General features: G+C 42.0%; 1 non-coding gene across 1 annotated transcript; it reads left to right on the forward strand.

The window, feature by feature from the left end:
* Positions 1-1,461: 1,461 nt before the first annotated feature.
* On the forward strand, positions 1,462-1,533 carry TRNAH-GUG (transfer RNA histidin (anticodon GUG)). The gene has a single exon. It is a non-coding gene; the product is annotated as a tRNA-His (tRNA).
* Positions 1,534-17,424: the final 15,891 nt, after the last annotated feature.

Below are 17,424 nucleotides of genomic sequence, written 5' to 3' on the forward strand. Positions count from 1 at the left end.
TAAAGACTAGCAGATTTATTTGGGCATAAGCTTTCATGGGTAAAAAACCCACTTCTTCAGATGGATCGTTGTTTTTGTGGATACAGACTAACACGGCTACCCCTCTGATACTTTATTTTCATCATTTTGCTATCTACTGCATTTGTGTTCATCTTGTTTTTTAAAAATCATGCCTGTTGTATTTGTATATAATCTCACCAGGCATAGTAACGGATGCTCTCCCCGGGCATAGGGATGCTCTGCATTGCCCCCTACTCAGCACTCTGCACAGAGCCCACAATGCTGAAATTTTCTCTTCTGGCTGTGATTGCCAGTGAAGTTTTTGGCGCACACCTCTGCAATGGATTGGGACCCCACTATGCCATCCTCAGTGCCAGCAACCCCATATTCTCTTATATATTTCCAGTGCAACCTTCCCAGAGGAATTAGGATAACACATTGTAATGTTTGTCAGGCCTAAATATGATTTAAGATAGTAGGAAGCTCTTTTTTTAAGAATGTTCCCATTACGTAGAACGTTACATAAAGCTGCATTTTGCTCGAGACTTCATTGCACGTTGCAAATCTCTTACGCTTTGTGTTGGGTATCCGAACATTGTTTAGGCTCATTATTTTGAGACCTGCAGATCTCCAGATAAAAAGACAAGTATCAGAGGGGTAGCCGTGTTAGTCTGGATCTGTAAAAGCAGCAAAGAATCCTGCGGCACCTTATAGACTAACAGACGTTTTGGAGCATGAGCTTTCATGGGTGAATATCCACTTCCTCAGATGCATGTGATAAAAAGACAGGAGGTTTTCAGCGTTTGGCTCAGTAGCATGCACCGGAGTATAATTCAGCATTACTTGACCGTTGCCTTTAATCGATAGACACTCCTGTGTGATCTGGGCATTGGTGACTGACTCGCTCCTTGCCTATCCAAGAGACTAACTCTACAAATACAGGAAACGCAATTGGAGCATGAGTCCAGTGCCTGGTAAAGTGGAGAAAAATTCTTGGCACGAACATTCAAAAGCCTGTCACTGTGGAATAGTGAAATGACCGGTGCTCGTTTTTTATTAAGCAAATGTGTTTTCGCATCTTGTTGGCAAAGAAATGGGTGCGGGTTCTGTACCTAAATAAATGTGCTGTCCGGTGACCCTCTGTTACAAAAGAGAAAAGTTGTGGGATTGCCATCAAGAACGGGCGGCTTTTATGACCTTCCCGAACTTACTCCTGGCCCACTGGGTGATCATGACCCCCGGGTTGATAAGCCATAAGTTAGTATAGAAAGTAGAATTCAGCGCAGGAGCAGACGCGAGCAGATTGCAGTGTGGAATTTCTGGGTTATGAAAATATTGTAGCCAGCTGTGGCTTAGCTGATTTGAAAACAGCAGGGCGGACAACAGGTGGCGCTATGGCTTTTGACTTCAACAGTACAAGAGGGAAAAAAGCAAACTAAATATGCAGCGCTCCGATAGCTTGCCGTGATCGTATAGTGGTTAGTACTCTGCGTTGTGGCCGCAGCAACCTCGGTTCGAATCCGAGTCACGGCAGGAAGGGAAATATGCTTTTTAAAATACAGAACTAAAATATTAGTGAAACCCAATAATACAATGAACAAGCAATTAGAAATCTTGTAACTTTTATAAGGATGACTTGTAAATTTTACCTATAGCCACATGGTAAGTTTTAGTTCAATAAGCCTATTGCAAGTGTGTGGGTTGTTTTTGTTTTTTTTAAACATGTATTTATGGATAATGGGATGCACATTATGGCGTAGTAAGCATGTAATTTTTAGTAATTACAGCTACTTTAGGTCTGGACTGAACAAGCTCATGAAGTCGGCTTATTTTTGATCTTTGGCAGGAGTGTATAATAGTCAAGCAACAACGCTGAATTACTTGAAAATATGACAGCAATAGATGTGAAAAACTTGCTTAATCAGGCATTAATTGTTGTTACCACGAGGTTTTTCCTGGGTGACAGACAAAATTAACTGTCCTTCATCAGTGATTCCAGGAAACCTTTGTCTCTGTGATAAGCACTGAGTGTAATTTTACTTTCTTCATCGTCTCCTATAAGAACACTGGTTCTTAGAAAGAAGACCTCTAAAAGGGGCATTTGGATCTTATAAATTACACTATAGCAAATAACAGTAATTCATGTAATAAATCATATACATACCATATAACTAAATGAATGACGGCTTATTGCTAAGGAGTTAGAACATTTAGATGCCATTTTATGGAAGCTCTGGTCATTGTTTTTTAAGTGTATCAGAAGTAAGACTAAGAGCAAGTACTTTTATTATTACTTATTTGTATTGGGTTTAATATCTGTCTTCTACCTGTGGATATATCCTGGAGAGACAGGGGGCTTGACAGACACACATTTTGGGTGAGTTCTATGATCCTGTATTTTCCAAAGCCCCACATGAAATACAGACTTCCTGAAATTTTTCAGTAAAAACTTTCAGAGAGTTTATATACTGTGCCCTTTTTAGTTGCAAGCTGTTCTGGGAATTAAGTTTCTTGAAATTGTGAGCAGCACTCTGAAAAATAATGTGAAATAAAGATGAGTTCTGTGCTTAAACAATGTTATTTACATGTGTCAAGTCTCAGTGCACTTTAATCGGAGTCTTCTCCCACTCCTGTTGTTGCTTGTGATGTTATCTGGGAAATAAAGTGGGGTCATGGTGCTGAAGTCCTCAACAAATCCTTTGTCAATATTATAAAAACAATTATGCATGTGAATTCCTTATTTCCCTGCTGCTTTCAATGATATGGAGAGAAGGTCACATGAGTCTTGCATTTTGTGAGTGCTTCTGTAAACATGAAGTTGTTCCTGATTAACTCCATGTGTGGACACTCTTAATCCAGAATAAGAGTGTCCAGAAATGGAGTTAATCAGAAACAACTCCATGCATAGACAAGCCCTTAAAGCATAAAATTCACTTTGGCCTTGCTTCGAGACAGTGCTTAAGTCTCATTGAACTAAATGGGACATAAGTAGAGTATGTGTTAAATGATAATAATATCTATCACTTATATAGTGCTTTACAAAGGAAGTGAGTATCATTATCCAGTTGGAAAACTGAAGTTCAGAGAGGTGAAGTGGTTTGCCCATGTCGTCACCCAGCTGGCTAGTTTCCTGAGTCCTATTCCAGGCTTTAGCCTCTAGGCCACACTGATACATTCCTGAACTAAAGTCTATAACAGTTAGCGGAGATCACCCTTTCTCCTATGCTACTGTGTGGTGATCGTTGTAGTAAATATAATATTTTTATGGACACCCTGTTGTGAATGCCTCTGCATATTAAATGTAAATTTAAAGTACATTTACTGAACAAATTCCCTTAATTGACTGAATTCCATAAGTGAAGTAATACTGCAGTCTACCTCAATAAAACACTTCTGCCCTTCAGAGACATACATATTTCACCTTTCTCACACTTCTATTTCTCACTGAGAGCGCTTTGGCATGTCACTTATGTGCCTCAGTTTCCCTCTCTGTAAAATGCCCTCCCATTCTTGTACAGGCCTTCCAGATGGAAAGCACTATGTAACTGCTAAATAGTCTTCCTAAATGTATGAGTTACAAAAAGAGAATACATTGTGTGTTGTCTGCTGTATTATTCTGGCAGTCCTCTATGGTAATTCTCTGCTGGAGCATGATCACATAAGGGCTGTAGCTAGCTCTCAGAAGTTAGAGATGCCTAAATGCTGCTCTAACTTATGCTGGAGCTGGAGCTGTGGCAACTTGAGAATTAGGCAGCCATAACTGGCTCTGTTATGGGCCCATGCTGCACTTAGAGCTGGCTCTATAAATGTAAAATGGATTACCCAGAAGGAAACATTGCAACAAGCAAAACTAATGAATTCTCAAGAGAACTTCTGTGAGGAGGACAATGATGTATGAAGGGAAGTGGCAGAAGAAAAACAAGGTGGACTGGTTAATGGGCCCACTGACCCTTTTACCTTCCTAAGATTTTTCTTATGTAAATACAGGGAGATCCTGTTCTTCTGCAAAAACATAAGCTGAGTCTCATTCTTTTCACAATATCTCTTACAAAGGTACTTGTGTGTGTTTCAGTAATTTAATGGAAAAATATCTGTTCTCTGTGTTCCAAAGCAAAAGAGAGGATTTAGCCTAGTTGATTTACATGTAGAAATTAGTGTAGGTGGAAATATTCTAAATGCACAGTATAACACAATGGAGATTTGTGCAGATCCTCGTTTAATAAAATATTAGTAGCAAACTGTTGCTTTTATCAGCATTCAAACATCATTGTCACAGTGATTTGCTGACTGCAAATTCTCAACCCAACAATGCTACTTGCTTTAAAGTCACTTTCCCTAAAAATCCTCCTTTGAACTCTCTATTGCTGTGAGATCTACAAAAAAGTTGACAAGTTAGGCAGCTGGTATGCCAAAACCACTGCTTATCATACCAATCAACATTGTCTCATTGTTTCCCTTGGTCCATATTCTCCTATTGTCTCTTGGGAGGCAGAGGCTGTCTTTTTGTTCTATGTTGGTACAGCACGTTGCACAATTAGGTCCTGGTCCATGACCTGAGTTACCAGGACTATCACAATACTACTAATAAATAAATGAATTTAATAATAACCTGAGAATCTCAGCTTTTTAAAACAAGTACATTTCTCTCCCTCCTGGTTGCAAAGAAAAGCTTGAAAGCGTGAGCTCTAAATGCTCTAACACCACCAGGCAAATAAAAAGAACTTCACATTTGTTATTTTTTTAAATCTCATGAGTTGTGGGTTTTTTTTGTTTTTGTTAACCACTACCATAGTTTTTTGGGGCTTGATTCATGATTTTTGAATGTGTGCAGTTGGCAATACTGGGCAATATCATAATGAGGGTGGGTGTTCAAACAAAATGTCTACATTTTTGTTGTTGTGTAATATCAATCCCCCTTCTTTCCATGATAAGATAGCTGAGGCCAGTTTTAAAAACTAGACTTCCAATCCAAACCCTATTTCAAATGTGTTTTAGAGACTGTCTCAGGAAAAAGAAATGTACACTAGCTACTTAAAACAAAAGCTTCCACAGTTCTAAAAACCAGAAACAACACTCTCATCACCACCAAAACCACCACCACACACACACATTCTGTTGAACCAGTAATTTGAAAATAGAATTTTTGTTAAGTTCTACATTGTGGTATAGGAAATCCTTTTTCTGTTTTTCTCATTATGCACAGTGGGGGGAGAGAAATAAGAATTTTCTTGTGTTTCCATTGTTCAAAACTTAAATCTTTCCTCAGTTTAGCACTGCCTAGGGGCACAGACAGTCACATGAATCGTTGCAACCTATTCTCACTTGGTAGCAGTACTGTCACAGCTCTACTAGAGGACAATCTATACCCTACCAATCACACTAGCTTGCCATGATCGTATAGTGGTTAGTACTCTGCGTTGTGGCCGCAGCAACCTCGGTTCAACTCCGAGTCATGGCAGGAGGAGGGTGGTGTGGTGTGTGGGGTTTTTTTGTTTGTTTGTTTGTTTGTTAATATCTATTCCCTTTCCAAAGGCTTTCCTTTAACACAAGGCTAACTACATATGAATGCTTGGTCAACAGCAATTCAGCCAGCCCAAAATAATTGCATCTAGTTATTCTCTAAAGCACAGCAAAATGTAAGGAAGAGGCAGTTGCACACAATTGCAATTAGCTCATTACCAGAGGAGGGAACTGAATCTCTTTGCTCCATATTTGCCTTATCCCTTTCTTTTTATGTCATTTTGAGCAACTTCTATATCCTGTAACCTTGGTGTAGTATTTAATTGACTCCATTCTGGAAGGGTTTTAACATACCTCTCTCTTTCCCGGTGAAGATATGATTTTCTTTCTGCAGTCTGTCTCTCTGGAAATTCCACCACCACAAAAGAAAATCCCAGAAGAACACAACAGGAAAAGCAGCAAAGGATGCGTGAAATTATGTGTGATTCATTCCTTTAGCATAAGGCTTTCCAGCACCTCCAGGAATGAGCCATTTATGAGGTCAATAACTGACAGTAATAAATGCAAAACACCAGGTCTGTGTGTGACACAGGCACATTTGGTTCTAAAATAAGTGATAGGCTGTGGGAAATGAAGTACAGTTTTAGTAGGGGGCAGGGAGGTGTGGAGAGGAGGGTATTGACAGCTGGGGGAGAAAGAGAAAAATGATGCCCATTCTTCTCTTTTATTCCCTGCTGCCCTGCAGATTTGACTCCATTTTTGTGGAAGAGTGGAGGAAGGAGGACTGGTTTGCTAGTATGTCCAGGGTTGGGCTCACTAGAAGCCTGATGCGGGGGGGGGGAAGCGGAAAGTCATTAGGAAATGATCTTGGATAGTGCTAAAATAAAATGTTCTTTTTGGGGGGGGGTCAGGGGACAGGGAAGAAAGGACCATTTGATGGAACAATTTAATTTCTTAATAATATCTAGGGTGTTTAAAACCTTCTTCTGTCTTTATTAACTTTAGGTTACAAAACCCATTCTAACTCTGTTATAAGATACAAAATAATAAATGAGTTAAAAAACAAAGGCACAGGCTCAATCACGAGCCATTTCATTTTGTTAAAGGGATTTCTCCAAACCAAAGACACATAGGCCATGTCTACGCTAGGAACAATTTACCACTGGTATTTTATGCCAGCAAAGTGCTCCTAGTGTGGATGCAGCTATCCCAGCAGAGCTGTGGTTTGTACAGCCCCCGCCCAAAGTGAAACAAGTTTTGCTGTTATAACTGCGTCTATGACACGGACTTCTGATGGCCCAGCTATGTTGGACAGGGATCACATCTCTTCATACCCCAACTGACATAGGTATGCCAACAGTAGTCTGTAGTACAAACAGCAGCAGAAAAACAAGGCAGGAAAGAAAGAAAGAAAGAAAGAGGCGAAGAATGCTCCTTTATGGGAAGACAGAAAGTAAATGGCTGTAAATTTTTCACAGCTCAGACTAGAGTCATGGCTTTTTTCCTAAACAAACAGGATCTCTGGTCCTTCTGAGGTCAGGAGAGCTTGATCGGAAAGCAAAACGCATGGCTTTCTGGTTCTTGGACGGAACAGAGTTCACCCCTCTCCAGGTGTCAGGTCCAGCAGAGATTGGATTCAGCAAGAAAAATGAGAAAACCAGTTCCAGGATAATCTTGGATACATTATTAAATGTGAGAAACACCCTGGCCATGAAGTCCAGTAGGTAGTATTTAATCCCACTGAACCTGTAACTCCGAGCAAATATAGAAATGGAAAGGACAGACACTGAATAAGTCAGAACAAAGCAGTCCATCACAAATTCATTTGGAGTTTTATAACTTTAGTCCATGGGGAAAAATCCACCCTATTTATAGCAATTGTTACAGAGGTCTTTTGTAACCACCTTTAATTCAAGTTTAGTTCTTACACAAGACCAATTTAAAGCAGTCTTAATATGTTATTTTCTTTTTTTTAAAAAGGCCAGTTTTCAAAAGAGAAGTTCACAGCATGCAATAGGTTTTTCTTAGCATCACTGCAGCTAAATAATTTAGGCATTTTCTCTACAATTCCATGGTAAGAGGTTATTCATTTACTTTACAATTTTTAAAAAAATATATACAAAATTCCCTCTGCAGTTGTATCATAAATAGATGAGTTAATCCATAATAGCTTTGTGACAGAAACAGAGCCTGTGCACTTGCGACCCTGGGATGACTGATAGCAGCACTGCAGGATTCCAGGGGCAGTTGGGGTGGGGGGTCCCAAGAGGGAGTGGTTAGGGGACAAGGAGCAGTGGGGGTTGGATGGCTCAGAGATTCTGAGGGGGGTAGTTGGGGGGCAGGAAGAGGGATGGAGTGGATAGGAGGTAGGGGGCCAGGCTGTTTGGGGAGGCACAGCCTTCCTATCCTGGCCCCCTGTACAGTTTTGCAACCCCAATGTGGCCCTCAGGCCAAAAAGTTTGCCCACCCCGGTCTAGATTCAGAAGTGTTCCCATTTCATAAACTTAATAAGCATGGCATTTTGATTTGGAGTTTAATTCAGTGGACCAATAATTTAAATTATCTTAACATTTGTATAAGATTTGTTGAAATTAAAATTAGAGATCTCATTGTCCCATCATCCTGCAAAGGTTAGAAACATCCATGCATGTTCATTAATGCTTTTATATTTATCCCAGTACTTTTTCATGAACGGACAATATTTTGTTTCTCTGCGTCGTCCCGAGCAGCCCTGCCTGGGAAATACAGTAGTTCCAGGTATTTCCACAGAAGAACCTTCCTTCAAAGATTTCTCAGAATGTAGGTCACTTGAAAGGCTTTGAGAAAAGAACTTTTCTTGTTATGTGATAGCCCCCTAAATATTCATTAGCTGGCACAGGAAATAAATTCTCCAGATTGTATCCACTTGGAGGATTCAGTATCAGAGAGTAGCAAATATTTTGTTATGGATCAGTCTATTATCCCAGTATAATCATACTACTAGGTCTGCTTTTCCCACTCCCGAAGTGGCTCATGCTTCTCCTGGAGCTCCGATGCATGGAGCACCCCAGCCCCATTGGGTCCTGGCTCCTCTGTATCCTGCCCCTCTATCATCACCCAGTTCTCTTGGTTCCTGGATACTAAACCATCTGCCCCGTCACTAATAATAAATACTGTCTGATCCACTAAAGAATAATAATGTTTTAAACAAAGGAAATGCGTCTGGAAGCAGAACCCATGCCCCTAGCATTCCCTGTTCTGTAACTCTCAGCAGTGTAACATTTAGCACTGCTGGTCTTAATAGATATCTCCTCTCTCTAGGAAACCCTATTGCACAGTGGAGTCTGTTGTTCTAACACAGGGGTGGGCAAACGTTTTGGGGCAAGGGCCACATCTGGGTGGGGAAATTGTATTCAGGGCCAGGGCAGGAGGGAGAAGGGGTGTGGGAGGGGGTGCGGTGTGCAGGAAGGGACTTAGAGCAAAGGATTGGGGCAGAGGAAGAGTGCAGGGTGTATGAGGGGGCTCAGGGAAGGGGGTTGGGGTGCAGGAGGGGTGCAGGCAGGGGGCTCAGGGCAGGGAGCAGGTGGGGATTGGGCTCTGGGGTGACAGTGGCGTGCACTGGGGCCAAGGCAGGGTCCCTGCATGCCTGCCCTGCCCTGTCCCTGTCCCTGTCCCTGCGCAGCTCCAGGAAGTGCTGCAGCCCCTCAGGGGTGGGGGCAAAGGGCTTTGTGTGCTGTCCTTGCTGCACCTCCACGTACCTCCCCACGAAGCTCCCATTGGCCATGATTCCCCGTTCCAGCCAATGGGAGCTGCAGGGGTGGTGCCTGGATGCAAGGGCCCGGGGGGCCACAGGGACGTTGGGTCGGCCACTGCTGAGAGCGGCGAGGGGCCCACAGTGCCACGGGGGGCAATCCCGCGGGCTGGATCCAAAGCCCTGAGGGACCAGATCCAGCCCGCAGGCTGTAGTTTGCCCATCCTTGCACTAGAGAGTTTACATAAAAGAGAGGAAGGGCTAGAGAGAAAGCAAGAGAATATATGCAGGAAGGCAATGCATTTCTGTTATGAAACCTAAAACTACACAAAATCTTGCCTTCTTCTGGGTTTTGTTAAGAAACTCAGAACTTATCCCAGGTTCATCAAAAGATTTACAATATTCTAGGTATCCAGGCCCATTTCTGGGTTTGCACTGAAATCATGCAGAGTTCATGATCAAGAAGTGAAGCAAGGTGAAATACGGTAGTATGTCATTTATTTTCAAACCTGAAACAAAGCTAAACTCAGAGGGGTGAAAACCACAAGGATAAAATATATCATCACATAAGATTGTGTAGCATCCCTCCCCCTGCTTTCCATTTCATACAACTCATTACATATGGGAAGCCAGACACTTTACTTTATCTAGTGAACAATACAGTTTTTAAACACTAGAGAAAGATTATGGGAAATACCATACAACTGTAACATCATGCTCCAATTATTCTTTTCTAAATGCAAAATCAGGCATTAGGAACATCTCTCTCTGTCGTTCTTCTTTAGCTAAAGTTCCACCAATTAACTTCTTATACTGCAATAATGCTCAATAAACTTGGAGATGAACTTTCAGATGTAAAACCATCCAAATTGTCCAAAATAAATTGCTAACATGCTTTACTATGGAACAATGAGCTCTTTAAACTTTTAAGAATGTTCTCTACTGTAGAAGAACTCCTTTCAAAGATTCTCCTTGACATGGGCCCCTTGAAAGGTTTTCAGAAGGGGCCTATAAAATATTTAATACAGGTTGCAGTCCCGTAAAGAGAATGAAAAACAGAATTCATTTGATTTGATGACTGCAGATTCAAAACAGCCACTGCTTTCTTCTCAATTCAACCCCTGATTCGAATGTCAGACACGTTAGAAGTCACTCTCCTAGATTTGTGACATGGAAGAAGGGAGCAAAGATAGATACCAGCATTAATTAATTAAGCTATCATCTTTTCCAGTTGTTCTATTTAGTGGTCCCTGTTCAACAATTGTTTTTCCCATACCTGGAAAAGACTTAGCTATAAGCCTGATTTGAAATTTTCCTTTTTTTTTTTTTAAGTTTTCTTTTTAATTGTTCTTTAAAGTAAGCTGTTTTTCATGGCCAATCACCATAGTATCTGGGCACATTCATTTTGTTTCAGGGCCAAACATATACTAGCCACCTTTGAGATGCAGAGAAAGATGGGTTTCTGTTTCAATGATTTTACAACAAAACATGTCATTCAATGTGGATACTTGCAAATCGAGGGGCTGGAGAGTAAGAGTAACTTACTCAATTATTATAATCAGTTTGCTGCTTGTATGCAGAGAATGCCGTGGAAGTGAGGCTTTTTGCTGAAGTGAAGATTTATATTAGTTCCTAGAATACAGGTATGCAAATTAAAAAATAAAATTCAGACTTCAGGACCAAAAGGATACAGTATGGTTAATTTAAAGTTAGATCCTTGTTCATATCTCTAACTTATTATTTTTTTTATTAATAATGCAGTGTGCAAATGCATGCAAGTGTAGTTGGAACATATTAGCTAAAATTTTTGAGCCACAAAATCTCAATTTTATATCAATATATCATATTTCCCAGAACAGTTAATGGGTGCTGCTCACAGTCAGTCAAGGTTTAAAACTAGCTCAAGGGCTGTATCACTGCATAGTCACCTAACTGTTCTGTACCTCAGGGTATGTCTACACTACAAGATTATTCCGATTTTACATAAACTGGTTTTGTAAAACAGATTGTATAAAGTCGAGTGCACGCGGCCACACTAAGCACATTTATTCGGCGGTGTGCGTCCACGTACCGAGGCTAGTGTTGATTTTCTGGAGCGTTGCACTGTGGGTAGCTATCCCATAGTTCCTGCAGTCTCCTCCGCTCATTGGAATTCTGGGTTGAGATCCTAATGCAAAAACAGTGTCTCAGGTGATTCTGGGTAAATGTCGTCACTCAATCCTTCCTCCGTGAAAGCAACAGCAATCATTTAGCGCCCTTTTTCCCTGGATTGCCCTGGCAGACGCCATAACATGGCAACCATGGAGCCCGTTTTGCCTTTTGTCACTGTCACCGTATGTGTACTGGATGCTGCTGACAGATGCGGTACTGCAGTGCTACATAGCAGCATTCATTTGCTTTTGCAAGGTAGCAGAGACATTACCATCCCTTTTGCACCGTCCGCCATTGTAAATTGGCAATGAGATGACGGTTATCAGTCGTTCTGTACCATCTGCTGCTGTCATGGGTGCCCCTGGCTGGCCTCACTGAGGTCAGCCGGGGGCGCATGAACAAAAATGGGAATGACTCCCCGGGTCATTCTCTTCTTTATGTTTTGTCTACAAATAGAGTCAGTCCTGCCTAGAATATGGGGCAAGTGTACAAGAGAACCAGAGAGCACAGCCGCTCCGTGTCAGAGCCCCAGAGATCCAGCAGAAATGATGAGCTGCATGCCATTCTAGGGGGTGCCCTTGCAACAACCCCACCCGTTGCTTCCCTCCTCCCCCAACCCTCCTGGGCTACCGTGGCAGTGTCCCCCAATTTGTGTGATGAAGTAATAAAAAATGCAGGAATAAGAAACACTGACTTTTTAGCAAGATAAAATGAGGGAGAGGAAGCCTCCATCTGCTATGATAGTCCAGCCAGTACAGAATCTTTTCTTTAGACATGAAGGGTGGAGGCTGATAGAGCTCAGCCTCCAGCTGCTATGATGAGGACGGTTACCAGCTGTTTTGTACCATCTGCTGGGAATGACCGGGAATCATTCCCATTTTTACCCAGGTGCCCTTGGCTGACCTTACCGAGGCCAGCCAGGAGCACTCACGGGCTGATGATGACGATGGATAGCAGTCATATTGTACCGTCTGCCACCAGGAAGGGGATGTTGGTGTTCAGTGCTGCAGCACCCCGTCTACCAGCAGCATGCAGTAGACATAGAGTGACATGGAAAAAAGGCGAGAAATGTTTTTTTCCCTTTTCTTTTGGGGGAGGGGAAAGGGTGTAAATTGATGACATATACTCTGAAACACCCGGGAAAATGTTTTTGACCCTTCAGGCATTGGGAGCTCAGCCAAGAATGCAAATGCTTTTCAGGAACTGTGGGATAGCTGGAGTCCTCAGTACCCCTCCCTCCATGAGAGTCCATTTGATTCTTTGGCTTTCCGTTAACGCTTGTCACACAGCACTGTGCTGTGGACTCTGTATCATAGCCTGGAGATTTTTTCAATGCTTTGGCATTTCGTCTTCTGTAACGGAGATCTGATAGAACAGATTTGTCTCCCCATACAGCGATCAGATCCAGTATCTCCCATACGGTCCATGCTGGAGCTCTTTTTGGATTTGGGGCTGCATCGCCACCCGTGCTGATCAGAGCTCCATGCTGGGCAAACAGGAAATGAAATTTAAAAGTTCGCGGGGCTTTTCCTGTCTACCTGGCCAGTGCATCTGAGTTGAGATTGCTTTCCAGAGCGGTCACAATGATGCACTGTGGGATACCACCCGGAGGCCAATACCGTCGATTTGCGGCCACACTAACCCTAATCCGACATGGCAATACCGATTTCAGCGCTACTCCCCTCATCGAGGAGGAGTACAGAAATCCGTTTAAAGAGCCCTTTATATCGATATAAAGGGCTTCGTTGTGTGGATGGGTGCAGGGTTAAATAGGTTTAACGCTGCTAAATTCGGTTTAAACGCGTAGTGTAGACTAGGCCTCAGTTCTCTTCATGAAAACTGGTGATACTAACACTTTGCTACCTCACAGAGTTGTGGTAAAATCCATAAATACTTTGGAGGTACTCCAGAGACTATGGAGAGGGGGAGCTATATAAGTAGCTGTATTTAGAACCCTGCGCAGATACCAATTGTATCCATGGAATCACAGGGCTCTCCCAGGAACTGCAGCGGTGAAAGGAGCAGAAGGTGGGGCTGCCACTCCTTGGAGCCAGCGCCCCATGCTGGCAAGATCTCTGGCGTGGCTGTACCACCCGCGGCTCTGCCCAATGCGGCAGGCACAGGCAGCTGTCCCTGGTCATATTCTTATATTCGAGTGGCGCACACATCCACAGACAGCTGCTTGAAAGGGCTGGGGCTAGGGCTGGGGGTGGTACAGCAACACTGGAGGTGCTGCTGGCATGGAGTGCTAGCTTCTGGGAGAAGTGGCCCCACATTCTGCTCCTTTCACCGCTGCAGTTCCCGGGAGAGCCCTGCTGTTCCACAGGTACAGATTTATAACTGCAGATATAAATTTGTATCCGCATGGGGCTCTAACTTTGTGGATAATTTCAGGGAGTAGCATGAGAGAAAGCACAAAAGTGCTTGTTGGAAAATTTCACAAGTGGGCAATAAAAGCTAGTGCCATTGGCAGAGCAGAGGCAATAACTTGATTACAACAGCTGGGTTCTTAACACTAAATAACTCAAGACTCATGCTAAAATTGCAAGAGTTGGCAACACTAAGTAACTGCTGTTGGAAACCCAGCCTGCTACCTTTGTTACTTGTACAGAGGGACTGTTGCAAAGTTTGAGAGATTACTTTTCAATGCACAATTGTTCACAGGACAGTTCTAAGTGTGGTCGTTATTAAAAAGGGACTATCAAGTAGTGTCGGTTTTGTGCAGGAGGGGGCTGGTGAAAGCTTACAAGTTTTAATATAAAATATTTTCATTATATTCAAAAAGAAATCAGTGAATATACTTTGGGGAATTAGGAGCGTTTAAAGTTAACATCCCCTAACAGAGCTGTGAACTCAAATAACACTGTGTTAGCGATTGCAGACCAACATGTGGAGGGTGATATGTTTAGTGTTGTGCCACAGTGCATTGTTCTTTAGAGATCATAAAAACAGGAGGGCAGATAGTGGGGCTGACCACAGCTGAATAGTGGTATTTGAAGTTAATTTCCCCCTTCACAACGACCAAGATCTTTTCTGTAGCTTAGTGATCTGCCCACCAACTCTAACTTGAGGTATTTCAGAATGTCAGTGGGCTTAATCAATAGACAGGCTGCAGTGTTTTGATTTTCTAATAGGTATGCTAAATACTCTTGTTCGTAGCTTTGCTTTTTGAGATGAGCATAAGTTATGTTGTCCTAGTGTGCTCAATGAGGGTGTCACAATGGGGCCATTTATCAGGAGAGTATAGTTGTGGTAAATCTGGAAGGCTGCAGTGACCATGTATCCTTAAGTAGACAGTATCAGAGGAGTAGCCGTGTTAGTCTGGATCTGTAAAAAGACAGAGTCCTGTTGCACCTTATAGACTAACAGAAGTATTGGAGCATAAGCTTTTGTGGGTGAATACTCACTTCGTCAGACACATGTGTGACAGGACTCTTTGTCACTTCTTAAGTAGACTGCACTTCCATCGAGTTAAGAGGCTGTTCTGGAATATTAAGATCAATGTGGGCAGAACGTGTCCTGGGTGCCAAACACTAAGGAAGAGGATAACCTCATCCTGGTGTTTCTTTAGAGGTGACATGGGTTATTGGTATTTATGTACAAGTGCAGTTGTAGTTCATGAAGCTTTACTGTGGATCTTGACTGTATTAAAGCTGTGACCTTTTCCTCAAAACCCACTGTGTGACTTCAGGCAATGCAATCCCAGCAGGAGTGTGTGTTTCAGATAAACCCTATTTCCGATGGGAACATCTCAGTAACAAGACCAGCAGATGTCAGTCCTGATCCACTTTTTTCCCCTCTGTACTTACACAATTACAGACCAATGTTCAACGGCAACTTGACTATAATCCAGCCATTGTTGAGTATAGTTGATACTGGCTAATTTTAATGAATGACTGGGAGATCCATTACAGGTTACTGATGACTGTGAATTAGTGGGTAAGCAATGAAAACTGTGAGGATAATGCATCACAAAAAATGTACTTTGTTCTGTTATTTTGACACTTTCAATTTTGTTGAAGGATTTAGTTATTTTGTTTCATTAAACCGGCGCTTGTCCAAGCTCGCAGCTCATGTTTAGTGCAAGTTAAAAGTACAAATTGCAAATACAGATGGATCCAATGTCATCATCTATGAATTTACCCAACCAAAGAGGTTCCCTTACCTCTCAACCTGCTTGCTCAGACCATCAGAAAAAGTTTGGGAAAATAAATATCCTTTCCAATGTGCTCTGATGACCCACAAAGTTGTGTGAGTGGGGAGGGAAATAGAAATGAGGTCACTCCCGGCTTCCAGGCAGACATTGCTACAGACTGTGAGCTTGGACATCTCCACTGATATTCAAGCAGGAGGAGAAAACACTTAGGATATTTATAACATGTACTGTAATATATTTTACAGCAATGATGAAGTCTTAGTAACATGGGATCTCCCTAAATCACTCTACTGAGAATTGGAGACCAACAGTCTTTGGTGTGATTAGTTAAATGTGTGGATTAGCAGGACTGTATTGTATTTTCTGACTTCTCTTTTTTGCCACAGTGAATGAATATAGTTCACATTGCTCCATGAAAATTGTCTGTTTCTTTAAAATCAATTGGCCATTGTTCTCCCACTGTCCACAAGCTGGCTAAAGATGTTATTAGTTTAACAGTCTATTCATAGTGTTGTCCATTTTCTACCAGTGTACCAGGTACATTTAGTTGTTGTGTTAGTGTAATAATAGAAAGTTCCCTTGTTCTGCAAATTAATTCCTCTGCTAATCATTTATTTTCGTACTGTTCTTTGATCTAACTTTGTATTGAGTCAAGGTTCTAAATTATGTTAACAGTCCTTGAGACAAACTTTCTCCACTCAGGTGTACATGCACAGCTCTTATTTAAAGTTTATGGGAGTTGGATTGCGTGACTAGGGCCCAAATTAGTTTTACTTCCATAATACTCATGCGTGGTCTCTGGTTGATTAAATGTTCTTCTGCTTTTTATTTAAGAGATAATAGAAGCTGCAATAACCTGGTTGCCCATCGCCTTTGGTGGATAAACTGCAAGGTTATAGACTAAATGGTTTGTCCTGGGAGAACCAGAAAAAACAACGAAAAGCTACTGGTGGCATACTATTATGCCATCTATCTCTTTTTATTTAAGTGAGCTTTAAAACTGTTGATATTTTAAACTTGAAGACATGTTAGTTAAGTTTTAGGGCTTGTCTATATTTGAAACACTGACATGCTTCACAATAGGGACTACCTACACCAACAGAAGGGGTTCTTCTCTCAGTACAGGTGATCCACCTTCCCCAAAAGGTGGCAGCACAGTCTACACCAGGGATTAAGGCATTTTAACTACGTCATTCAGGGATGTGAATTTTTCACACCCCTGAGTAGCTAAACTAAGTCAACCTAACTTTTTACTGTAGACCAGGCCTTAGCTAGTCTGTGTCTACTGTTGGTCTGGCTTTTGCATTTGTTGCTTTTAAAGCTGATTAGCTGTTGTGTGCTCCGAGGACCCAATTTGTCACATAAGACAATATCAACATGTCTGAATGCAAAACAAGTAATTCTGGAGATCCCAGGGCATGGTAGTCTCAGTTACATTTCTTTAATTGATTTTTGTGGCTAAAAGTTAGCCATTTTCTTATGATTGTTTAATTAGGAATGTAAGGATCTTAGTCTACTAGCATGGAGTATGAGTCGTTCCCAATAAAAGGTTAGAGAATAAGCCCTCCAGAATTCTCTCTATTTATAACCAGCATTTTATATGAAATAATCATTGGGCCTAACCTTGTGGGGGGATCCAGCAACCTCATTTCTTATCCATCTCAGTAGGAGGGTTGGTGCTTGGCCCCTTGCAGGATCATGCCCCTTTATCTTGCCTTATGCAGAACTTTCTCACATTCTTCTAGAATGAGATGTAAACCGGAATCAGACATTTATTCATCATTCAGGCCTGCTCCATGGGTTGAAAATATCTGGTCAACTTTTCATGCTCCTGGGGGTAAGATGCTGCAGTGATATCAACCCATCACTGTCTTGTCTTCACCTAAGCAGCCTAATGCAGGGACATCAATAGAAGAGATCTGTGTTT

The sequence above is a fragment of the Gopherus flavomarginatus genome, chromosome 3, assembly GCF_025201925.1.
Source record: "Gopherus flavomarginatus isolate rGopFla2 chromosome 3, rGopFla2.mat.asm, whole genome shotgun sequence".
Taxonomy (NCBI): Eukaryota; Metazoa; Chordata; order Testudines; family Testudinidae; genus Gopherus; species Gopherus flavomarginatus.